Source organism: Ambystoma mexicanum, chromosome 8, assembly GCF_040938575.1.
Source record: "Ambystoma mexicanum isolate Mex_15411 chromosome 8, UKY_AmexF1_1, whole genome shotgun sequence".
Taxonomy (NCBI): domain Eukaryota; kingdom Metazoa; phylum Chordata; class Amphibia; order Caudata; family Ambystomatidae; genus Ambystoma; species Ambystoma mexicanum.
In genome coordinates this window covers 824,610,363-824,622,393 of record NC_090929.1, presented here as the reverse complement: position 1 = coordinate 824,622,393, position 12,031 = coordinate 824,610,363, and positions in this window count along the sequence as shown.

The following is a 12,031-nucleotide window of genomic DNA, read 5'->3' as shown; positions in this document are numbered from 1 at the left end:
TCCCGTACCTTCACTCATTCCTGGAAGCCTCCACCCTCAAACAGTTGTCCCACCCTCTCGTGCCTTGCATCGGACCGCCTCTGTGAGCGGGGAAATTCCTGGTTTTCCAACTCAAACAGCGGCCCCCATATTGATGACATAGGGGAGGGCCACGATGTATAACCCTGTGTGTCTCTGGATTCCCGCCAGACTGACCAAAAAACTCCCAGTGTAGGGTGGGTCTGGAGACGTTCCGGTATTGATCTGAGCAGGGACCAAAAATAATCCCTGACCTTCAGAGGATGTGCGACAAGATCTTCCAGGTAGGTCCAATAGGTCCTCAGATTTTCCCTCATATGTTCCAGCATCCCCCTGATTTGTGCCGCCTTAAAGCATACCCGTTCATCCGGGAATCCAAATCCTCCTTTGTCGCTTGGAAGGGTAAGGGTAGCCATTTTCACCCTTCGGGTCTTGTTTCCCCATATAAATCTACAGAGCTCTCCTGTGATTTTAGAGAAAACCTTTCACAGGAGATGTCTCGGTATGGCTGCAAATAGGTATAACAGTCTAGCGAGCACATTCATTTTTATGGAGGTCATCCTGCCATACCATGTCAATATCAATGGGTGTCACCTCTTTAAGTCAGCTGTCAGCTGAGCACGGAAGGGATTATATTTAGTTGCCACCCTCTCATTGAGATTCCTTGTTACCCAAATGCCCATTTATTGAATGGTCCTTTGGTTAACTGTCATGCCTAGATAGCTCTCTTTCGTGCTTAGGAGGGGACTCTGCTCCAGTAACTGCAGGATAGCAGATTTTCCTACATTCATTTTGAGACCCGAGAGGTGCCCATATTCCACAATCTGGGTCATTAGAGCCAGGAGGGAGACCTGAACATCCGAAAGGTAGGCCAGTATATCATCAGCAAACAATGACATTTTGCATTCATTTTCACCCCGCGCTATACCCTTGATTCGGTCCTTCATTCAAATTGCAATTGCCAGTGGGCAATTGCAAACTAGGGTGTACAACATGGGGTGAGGGGGCCTCCGTGCCTATTACCTCTCATGAGTTCAAAGGTCTCCCCCATTTATGCAAACCTTTGCCCTGGGCCTATTATATAGCTCTGCCACCAATTTCAGGAAGTTGGTTCCCAGTCCCATCCTTCCCAGGACCTTCGTCATGAAGGGCCACTTGACGCTATCAAAGGCTTTCTCTGAGTCTGCCACTAGCCATGCATCTAGGCCTTCCATCTGTGCCCCATAAATCATGTTGATAGTCTTCCTGATGTTATATGAACCTTGTCTTCCTTTAATGAATTCCACTTGGTCTCCATGCACTAGAAGTGGCATCCCTCTCTCCAATCTCATTCCCGGGACTTTTGCCAGTATCTTTACAACTCCATTGAGGAGGGAAATGGGCCTGTAAGAGGAGCACCTAGTGGGGTCCTTCCCCTCCTTTGGGATCGCAACAATGATTGCCGCCATCCTTTTGGGGGTGGAGGGGTTCGCCTCCCAGACATGCGCTAAATACCTTTACTAGAAATGGGGCTAACAGGGATTTAAACAGTTTGTAAAATGTTATTATGAAACCGTCTTCCTCCGGGGCAGTCCCTGATTTCTTCCCGGTGATGGCCCGCAGGACTTCCTCCATGGTTATCGGGTTCTCAAGGTTTTCTGCCATCTCTTTGGGAAGATTGTGAGCACAGAGCATAGGCCCCTTCCAGTCGCTCCCCCTCTATGGACCCTCTCAAGTTTGGGTTCATCCATGTTCTCATCGTCGCACAACGTGTTCACCACCTCATGGATGGTTCTCCGTAGGTCCCTTTCCATTTCGCCTTCCTTCTCTGGGATCCCAAAAAATCTCTGATTATTTCTTCTCTCCCCGTTTTCGAAGTCATCCATCTTTAGGGCTACCTCACCCACCCTTCTCTACAGCTCTGCCAACCTCATGTCCATTTGAGTTTACAATGTTTCGAGGGAGGTCTGGTTGTTTTCCACTGTCTCTCATCCATGCTGTCAATTCTGACATTTATTCTGTCTACCTTCCTGCCGATGTCTACCCTCATTCCTCTGATCTCTTCCAGAAGGGGTGCAATATCTCTCTTGGTGGACAAGGCATTGCTCCCTGCCTCCGACATGATGGGGTGGGATGTTTCGCTCCCCAATTCTGCTTTCTGGTATTCAAATAGTCCCAGTTTTGCCCTCCAGTTCAAGTGCAGGCTGGAGCACTGTTTTATTTGGTTGGTTTGTGCCTCGTTCCCAGTTCCCTTGTTGTTGGTCCCGCCTTTTAGTGGGGCCCACTGCACTCACCTCTGGGAGCCCACACTCTGTTGCCGACCCTCACTGCTATTCTTCGCCCTTCAGTTCGGGTCCCTTAGGTGGTTGTGGGGCATGGGGGATCGTAGGATGAGACCATAACCTTCCTTCCCCTGTTTTAGGCGGGCGGCCTACTGCCTGCTCCAGTGCTCCCTGTCTGGGTGCATGGCACCATGTGACGTGGATCTTCCTTAAGGCCACCACATGCCCCAGGTGTGAGTCATGGGATCCCTCACCTCAACGTGATTCACTTGGCCTTACTGGAGCCCCAAGGGGTGGTTGGGGGGGGCAGATTCTGATCTGAATCTCCCCCTCTTGGTGTCTTCTCTTTCTCTCGCTGTCCTGCTAGTGCCCTCAGTTGGAGGGGCCCGTGGGGGAGTCCTCCACATAGCGGGCACACGCCCCAGGTATTGACCTGGGGGCTCACACGTTTGTTGGATCTCCCCAAGTTGAGCTGTTGAGCTGGTCTCTCAGGTCTCCTCCACTTCTTGTCTGGGAACAACTTGGGCCTATCTCCTCTCTGCATACTCCCCTTCCAGGCCTCTCTCCTCTCCCCATGGCCTTCTTCTGCTTCTCCCGATGCAGGGGTATTGGGTACCCCCCCCCGCTCCCACCCCGGGCCTTGACAGGATGATTATTGTGGGTGACTAGCCTGAGTCTAGATAATGGCGAAGGGCGGGACAGCGATGGGCTAGTCTGTACTTGCTCCATGGGCCTGGTCAGGAGCACATGGGGTTCACAGGTTGCTGGGAAGCCGCTATATTTGCTGTCGCCAGCTCTACGCACACCACTTTCTCTGCTATAGAGCCAGAGGACTCCCGTACCCACCCCACCGCGGAGCCAGGCCCTCTCTGTGGGCTCGGGGCCAGATGCTCTACCTTAACTGGCCAGCTCTATCCAGCTGGATCTTCCGGAGGGTGGGGGGTCCCTCCTGTCTGCCACCCGAAGATGGACTTCAACTCCTCAATTTATTAGTGTCCCAGTGGGTTCTGCAGCGTTCTGATCAGGCTTCAAGCTCTGGAGCGTACATATTTAGGGGGGAGGGGCCCCCTGGTAAGAGGCTACGTTCCGAGGGACAGGTCGTCCTCTGTCCCCTCGATGAACTCCAACTCCCTTTAGTGGTCATGTAGGGCATGGGGCTGGCAGAGCAATGTTTGATTTATTCCTCACGGGGAGGGTGCACTGTGCAGGAACAGAGTGGGAGAGAGTGCAGGGCCCGCCTCTCAACTCTGTTACACTATTGCATGGCGGAGGCTGGTCCGTGCCCCCCAGGTACTCCGGTCACTGAGCCGCCCCTCAGACCTCACTCTCCGGAGTAGGGGAAGGCTGTCAGCTCTGCTTGGTCACCGGATGTGTGGCCCAGAGTCCTGGGGGCAAGCTAGTTTCTCCTTGGATGAAGAGTGGCTCGGACGTCAGCTGGCACCTCATGTTCAACAGAAGGCCGTTTCTCCATCGTTTCGGAGGCTCTAGCTCCCATTCTTTGCTTCCTGGGGTGCGTCTGATGGAAGCTCAGCAGGGGAGTCAATGCAGCTCTCTGGGGGCCACTTTGGGGGGCTCAATTCCCTTTTCGGCCTCGGTGGAGAGGAGCAGATGCAGAGGAGCTACCACATCCCTTTGCCACCTGGTGGGCAATCATGAATATTTATGTTTACACTAGAACTTTACCCGTTGAGTTAACTGAGAACCTTAACGTTGTTGACATTGCAACCTGGAACTTTGTTTTCGACCTTAGAAAGGAGTTGAGACCTGGGCAAGGTAGTCATTCCTTCAGGTAAAGATCCCAGCTAACAAGCGGAACTGTGATCTACTGTCCAGAAGAAAGGAGTCATTCTTCTGGACCAATGTCATCTGTTACCTCTTTAGTTTAGTTGCAAGTGTAAGAGACAGAAGTAGGCTTTCTTGACACAGCACAGTGGTTGATTGATTTATATGTGAATTCTGACCAAAACCATAGTATTGTAATTGAGATAGGAAGCCCCTCTTAGAGTTAGGGAAAGTTAGGTTTTTCCTTTCAATTTCATTGATAATAAAGGTTTATGCCAACAAGCATGCCACCTGTGTGTCAGTCTCCTCCTTCCACACCCTTACAGCAGGCTCAGTAAGCCCTGAAACCCTCCCCTCAAAGGATGTCTGAACTAACAACAGTCAACAGCAGTAATAAGAAAGTTTTGATTTTCCTCATCTAAAAAGACAAAGTGAACTGGGAAATCTGTTTTAACTTTGGAAAACGTGTTGGTTCTTTTAACTGTCATCCTTAACTTTAAAAAACGTAAATAATTTTATTTAACTTAAACTCGTAACTTGTAACTCATCTAATTGGTTTAACTGGAACTGGTTTAACTGATTCTACATACTTTAACTTAATTATTACTATTTTGACTGTTTATAATTTTGCTTTTACGTACTTAAATATTTCATTGCTGGGGCATGGTTCATGACATAACACATAATGGGTTACAGAAGTTTGCGTTAGAGAGAGAGGAGTAGGAGGCATACTTACTTGCATAACGAGTGTGAGCCTTATGAGACACAACTGGTTGTGGTGTCAAAGAGATGTCACATCAGGTGAGTTCGAATAAGACATTTTATGCAGCTCCTTTGTGTAACCTACAAGTATGGCTAGCGAATATATATATATATTATATAGCCTACTGATATACTATCTCAAACTGTACTATGCTATATTACCCTAAATTAATGTTAATAACAGTCGATAAGAAAGCTCAGCAGGTTATGTGCACTCTACTGAAATTTGTGTGTAACTGAAGGTTGCAGGTTTGAATCCCAGCAAGGCCAACTCAGGCTTTCATCCTTCTGAGATGACAAATAAGTACCAGCTTTAGTTTGGTGATATTGTATGTAAATATGTTCTCTGTAAAGCGCTTTATGGCACGCTCTATATAAATAACACATCATTATCATTATGCACTAGAGTATTCTATTGTTTCTTTTCCTAATGGAACACAGCAGTACACACGCACACACAATGTTAAGGTGGTGCAGAGAAGGTTAGCCCATTTGCAGGATTCATACCTTAACAGACAGAATTAGGCAGTGCCCCAAGAACAAGAAAGGGTGGAAGAGAACTTATACCTGCCACCCCGTCAGACCTACTGACACCAATGCCACCACCCCTCAAAAGACTACAGTGGTTTTTGGTCATTCATGTGTAAACACATGCAAAAAATCAATGAAAAGTTGTAGGCAATGCAGCTTCAACTGGACCAAGGCCAAGCCATGATCAAGCGGTGTGAGGAGAGAGTGGGCATGGACATCAACAGGGTTGGATTTTTAGATTGCTCTTGCTCCAGTTTTTCGTTTTTAAATGTTACATTTTTTAAGATTATATATTTTTGACTGTTGTGTCATTGGGATTTATACTGCACACTTTTTCATGGTATTATAGTGCTCATGTGGTGTTGAAAGGGAACCCAAACGGGAGGATAGTTAGTGGAGGAAAGGAAAAAGACAAGGCCTCATTCCGAGTTAGGTGGATTGGTAAAAAAGTCATGTTAATATCATTATTCTTCTTTTTATATTATTGCGTTAACAGAGACAAAAGTCAACAGTAACAAAAGCATAAACATAAAACGTGAATCATACACTCCTCCACCCCCGTGGCACAGCAGCCGTGGGCCCCCTTCCGCGCCCGCCCCCCATCCGTGTTCTTAACCATAGATATCCAGTAGTTTCAGTCTTTGTGGGCACCATTGTTCTCTGAAGTCTCCTTTTAAATATTCCAAGGTCTCCCCCCAGTCTGCATAGAATGACTCCAACTTGTTATCCGCGGCATAAGTGGCCCACTCCAGCGAGACAATGTCCCACATTTTCCTTTGCCAATCCTGCTGCGTAGGGATCGAGGGCCCCTTCCACCTTTGCGCAATGAGGGACATAGCCGCCAACGTGAATATCACGGACGCCTTAGTGCGTCCTCACCCTACTCCTTCCTCCCCCAACCCACTCCTCCCCAGCAAGATTTCCCGAGGGTCCGAGGGGCGACCCCCCAGAGCCTGAGCTGTAGCCCGCTTGAGCCCGTCCCAGAAGGGTTGAATGATGGGACAATCCCACCAGATATGTGAGGCCGTGCCCCACTCCCCGCATCCCCTCCAACACTCCCCCGAGGTGGTTGGGTTTATTGCATGAAGGCGGGCGGGAGTATAATGCCACACCACCATGCACTTGTACCAAACCTCCCGAACCTGGATCGCCTTCGTGATTCTGGGGATCTGTGCCCACAATCTCTCCCAGTCTGTCTGCTCCATTCGGACCCCGGAGTGCCGCTCCCAGTCAGCCATGTAAGCCCAACCAATACACAGGCTACATCTCTCTAACTGCTTGTATAAATCCGAGATAAGCCCCCTAGACCCCTCATGGGTTGTTAAAAACCTTTCAAAGTGGGTCAGATTCCTAGTCGCCGCCTGCCTTATGACCGGAGACATCACCCAGTGCCTGATTTTGAAATACTGATGCCTCTCCCTTTCCCCCAAACCAAACTCCTTCTTGCATTCCTCAAATGTTTTCACTCTATCTCCAATAAACATGTCCCTCAGGGTCCTACATCCCCCCTCCTCCCAATCAGAAACGCACCCCTCTCCATTCCCGGAGTGAAGTCCCCATTCTTGAAAATAGGGGTAAACAGCGATGGAAAGGTCGTGGTCCCCCACCTCCCTAGCGCCCTATCCCAGCTGTCAGCTACAATTTTCGTAATATCGCTCAAATAGAGATGTGAAGGTCGCAGCCGTCGTGGAAGCCAAAGAACCTCCCCCAGATGATGCCGAGCCACCGCTCCATCCATCTTCACCCAATGCTTCAGGTAATCTTTCGAAAACCATTCTCTGATTATCCTGAGCTGTGCCGCGTCATGGTAGCGATGAAAGTCGGGGAAAGCCAGACCCCATCTCTCCCTAGAAGCCATTAGTAGCTGCCTAGATAATCGCGATCTCCTCCCCCCCCAGACAAAGCCCTTGGTCAACCTGTCCAGCCTCTTAAAGAAGCTCTCCGGGACCCTCAACGGAATGGCCTGAAAGAGGTAGAGCACCCGGGGGAGTATCACCAACCTGAGGACAGCCCCCTTACCCAGCCATGCGATAGGTAGGGCACGCCACCTCCGTAGATCTTTTTTAATGGCTAAGAGAATCGGTTCGTCATTTGCTCCATACCAGCCGGCTAGCGAGGGGTAATCCTTACTCCCAAGTACCGCAACCCAGAGGGGTTCCACTTGAATGGGGACATCTCCCTTACCTCCCTCGCCTCCCCCTCCCCTAAAGAGAGATTCATCAGCTCTGACTTCTGGAAGTTAATCCGCAGACCCGCTACTTCACCAAAGGTGGTCAATAATGCTGTGCATGCTGGGAGGGACTCCCTCGGGTTGGAAAGTGTAAGCAGCATATCATCGGCGAAAGCCGCCAATTTATGTTCCCCCCTCCGAATGGGATTCCACTGATTTCCACCATCTGGCATATCGCCAACAGGAGAGGTTCTATGTAGATGGCATAGAGTAAAGGGGAGAGGGGGCATCCCTGTTTTGTGCCCCTATGAAGCCTAAAAGGCCGGGACATCTCCCCATTAATCAGGATGCGTGACGTGGGATTTTTATAGTTGGCGGCGACCAGGTTAATGAAACCCTCCCCGAGCCCCATTTTCTCCATCACCAGGAATAAGAATGACCACTCCACCCGGTCGAATGCCTTCTCGGCGTCAAGCGCCAAGAGGATCGCCGGAGTGGCCGTCTTATGGGACTTCTCCACTAGGTGAGCCACCCTCCTAATGTTGTCAGCGGTTTGCCGTCCCACTACAAAACCCGACTGATCTTGGTGGATTAGAGAGGGAAGATGCTTTTCCAGCCGCCTTGCCAAGATCTTTGTGAAGATTTTTGCCTCCGTATTGATAAGGGCGATAGGACGATAAGAGGTACAGTCCTCCGGATCTTTCCCAGCCTTATGAATGAGGGTGATCTTAGCCTCCTCCATCGTCTGGGTAATTCTGCCTTCGGCGCAAAACGAGTTAAATAGCTGTGTCAGATGCGGGACCAGGAGATGGGAAAATGCTTTGTAAAAGGAGGCGGGGTAGCCATCAGGGCCAGGAGCCTTATTCCGGGGAGAGCAACAATAATTGCTCTCACCTCATCCTCCGTAATAGGATGGCCCAGCTCCTCAGCCACTTCCCTGGATACCTGCGGAAGGGGTAAGTTCCTCAAAAACTCCCTCTGCGAGAGAGGGGCCGGTCCCTGAGAGGAGTAAAGGGCCTCATAGAACTCCACTTATCTCTCCTTTATCTCTTCAACTCGGGTTAGTCGTCTACCCCCTTGGTATTTAAGGGCCGTAATTATCCTCTGTTCCCTTTGCCCCCTTAAAAGGCAGGCTAGGAGAGAGCCTGCCTTATTGGCCTTGGCGTAAAAGGTTTGCCTCACCCTAAGCATGGCTTCTTCCGCCTTCTTATTTCTCAAAATCCCCAGTTGGCCCTCAGCCAGCCTATATGCCCTAAAGACCTTCCTCGTGGCGGTTTCCAGCAATTGAGCTCTAGCTGCCTCTACCTCCCGCTCAAGCTGGGTCTCCAAACCCCTCAACCTTGTATTCCTCTCCACCTTCAGGGCGATGAGGTCCCCTCTCAGAGTAGCCTTGAAAGCGTCCCACATAGTACTCAAACTCGTGTCCGTGGCCGGGTGTCATGATCACTGCTTCCAAGGAGCCAGGACCAGCCCAACGTCCTTGGAAGCAGGCCCCTAACCCTAATCCTAAGCACCAGCCGGTCCCCACTGGGACCTTTTGGACCTTGTCCTGGCGCCGGTGGCACCAGGCTCATCAAAACCATTGGTCCCGGCACTGGAAGCGCTGGGCTCCTAATAGGTGTGAAGATGCTTGGGTGGACTTACCTGCAGCAGACCATGCTGCTTACTTACCAGCCACTTAGAAGCCATCTGAGAACAGGAACTATTTTCTTACCTGGGTGGGGCAGCTCCACTCCCTGGATACAGCACTGGAACTCTTCTGGAAACTGGAACTCTTTTCTTACCTAGGCGGGGCTGTGGAAGAAGATGCCTCATCACTCCAAGGCTATTTAAACCACACCCGATAGATGAAGCGTGCTTCGCGTTATTCTGCATCTGCAGCAGAACGCTCACCGAGTCTGCTCCGGCCCTTCTTCTTCCGACCCTGGACCTGCAAGAATCCTACTTACCATTTCGGTATCCAGACATCATCAGCACCTGCAAAGAACAGAAACAACAGGTTAGCAAGGCGAACTTTACACGCAGTGCTTACTTACCTGATCCATCGGCTGCGGCCGTTTCTTCACGCCGCATCTCCACCTGCAAGAACAAAAGCATTGCCATACTTACCGGCACGCTGTGAATTCCGGATTTCTTCGTTCAGCGTCGCCGCCTGTGAAGGCAAAGTATCGTTAACAACTTACTGGCATTCCGCGGACTCCGGCCCTGCAACCCAACATCTGAAAGGCAAAAGAAAAGACATTAAGCAGGTATTTACTTACGTCCATCACTCTCGTCGCAATAAAATGCCTGCAAATACTCCGGCGTCTCTTTAACACGAACTAAGCTGCAAGAAAAGAGACAGTTAGAGCGCTTGCCATACTTACGAACTTCCAGGCGCTTCAATTCATCTTTCATCTCAAGAGCCCTGCAATACATAAGGGAAAGGCATTATACAGAGTCTGCATATAAACGTGCCACGCATGTAAAGACTATAAAGTCAAAAGGTGTCCAGAAACTCACCGCTCGTGCAGATAACGACGGTAACCATCCTCTGAATTCAAGAGGCCTGTGTTTCACCAGTGAAGGAACTGGCAACGGCACCCTGCACCAGACACAGATGGAGAGCCCAGCATTCACCTATATAAGGTGAGCACGTTCACCTGGGGGCTCTACGAAAAAGCTGGGAAGAGAGAGAGAGAGAGAGGGACATTCAACAACCCAGACCATTAACCCCCATATTCTTTCACCTGCAGAAACCTCACTCTTCGAGTCCGACACACAGTGCGAAGAGGTTCGACCCCAGAAGCCAATCGAGTCCTGCACATCACTTTTCGAGTCACAGACAGCTTCTTGCCAAGACCCGCGCCTCCTTGGGAATCAGGTGAGCGTTACACCGGGTTCCTCTCAAAAAAGCCCTGAATCTTTTCGTCTAGCTCCCTACATATCGCGGGGTCCCTCAGAAGCTCCCCCGGGAATTTCCAACCCCACACCCCTGGCTTACGCCTCCCCAGCCTCAGGTCCATTTGTACTACCCTGTGATCGGCAATTCCTAGAGGGCCCACCTCCACTGCCTCTACCTCTCCCATTAGACTGGCGGATATCCAGATATAATCAAATTCGAGATTGAGTCCTATGAACATCGGAAAGGAATGTGAAGCCCTCCTCATTCCCCGCAATGATCGCCACACATCTCGGAGGCCAGCCCCTGCCCATCTCTCCCTCAACTGGGGGGAGGCCACGACGCCCCCCACCCCTCCTCACGTCTTGAGCGGTCTCTGATCCTATCCCAGGCCAGGTTAAAGTCCCCCATCAGAATCACCTGGCCCCTGGCGAAATTCTCGATGGTGCTCAGGGTATCCCGTAGAAACTGGTCTTGGCCCACATTCGGTGCGTATATAGACGCAACAGTATAGCAGGAACCCATTATAGTCCCCCTTACCACGACATACCTCCCATTGTTATCCCTAAGAACCTCCTGAAGCTTAAAGTCAATACACCTTCCAAAAGCGAGGGCCACGCCCCCCCTCTTCGCGGGGCCAGACGCAAACCATATCAGGGGATAGCCCTTCAAACGCAGCCGAGCCTGGTCCTGCCTCCTCAGATGGGTCTCCTGCAGCGCCAGCACGTCTGGCATGTGGGACCTAACAAATTGCTCGAGTTTCGTACGCTTGAGGGGGGAGTTGAGCCCCCTCACATTATGTGTTTGCCACTTAAAGGTATCAAGTGGGCATATTGCGCCAATACTGTCCTACCTTCTGGAAAATCAATAAGGCACCCGGTCAGTATCCCCCCTTTCTGTCTAATACGGGGCCCAAGTGCCTCCCCCACTCCTCCACACTTGCCAGCCCCCCGTTTACCGGCCCCTCAGGGCAACGCTTCCCCATTGTGTGCTGTGACCACCCCCCAAATCTTTCACCCCCTCGCCACCCCCCTCCCCTTTCCCCCACTGATCAACCCCCCCTGCCCATCCCTCCGCCCTCCCAACCCCAACTTGGAGGGCGGACCGAGATCCCCCCCGCTTCACCCCGGACTCCCTTGTCCTTGCATGATCCAAGAAGTGCACCTCCACTCCCTCCCCATTTCCACTAATAGCTGATGCCCCACCACCCCCTTTTAATGCTCCATCCTAATTCGTATCTCCAGGATCATCCCAGGCCAGGCACTCTTCCCTCCTCCCCACCTCGAGCAATCGCCCCTCTCCCCTCCTGGAGGCGCTTCCGGGCCGTTTTCTTCCTTGCTTTGTCCCCTACAGTCGACCATGCCCATGGTTTGACCCTGTCTCCTTGAATCGACTGGGCTCCCCCAGTGTCCCCCCCACACTCGAGGTCTAGGTGGATGATATTGGCCGCCTCCTGCAGAGTGGGGGCCTTCCTTTGAGCACCCTCCCACTCGAACACCAGCCCAAATGGGAAAGTCCACCTATACCTAACATTTTTCCTGCTCTCCTTTTCACTAGAGTACTGTTTGTCAAGTCTTGAAACAGAGTGATCTCCTGACCCTTGTATTGCACCGGTTCATGAAGCCT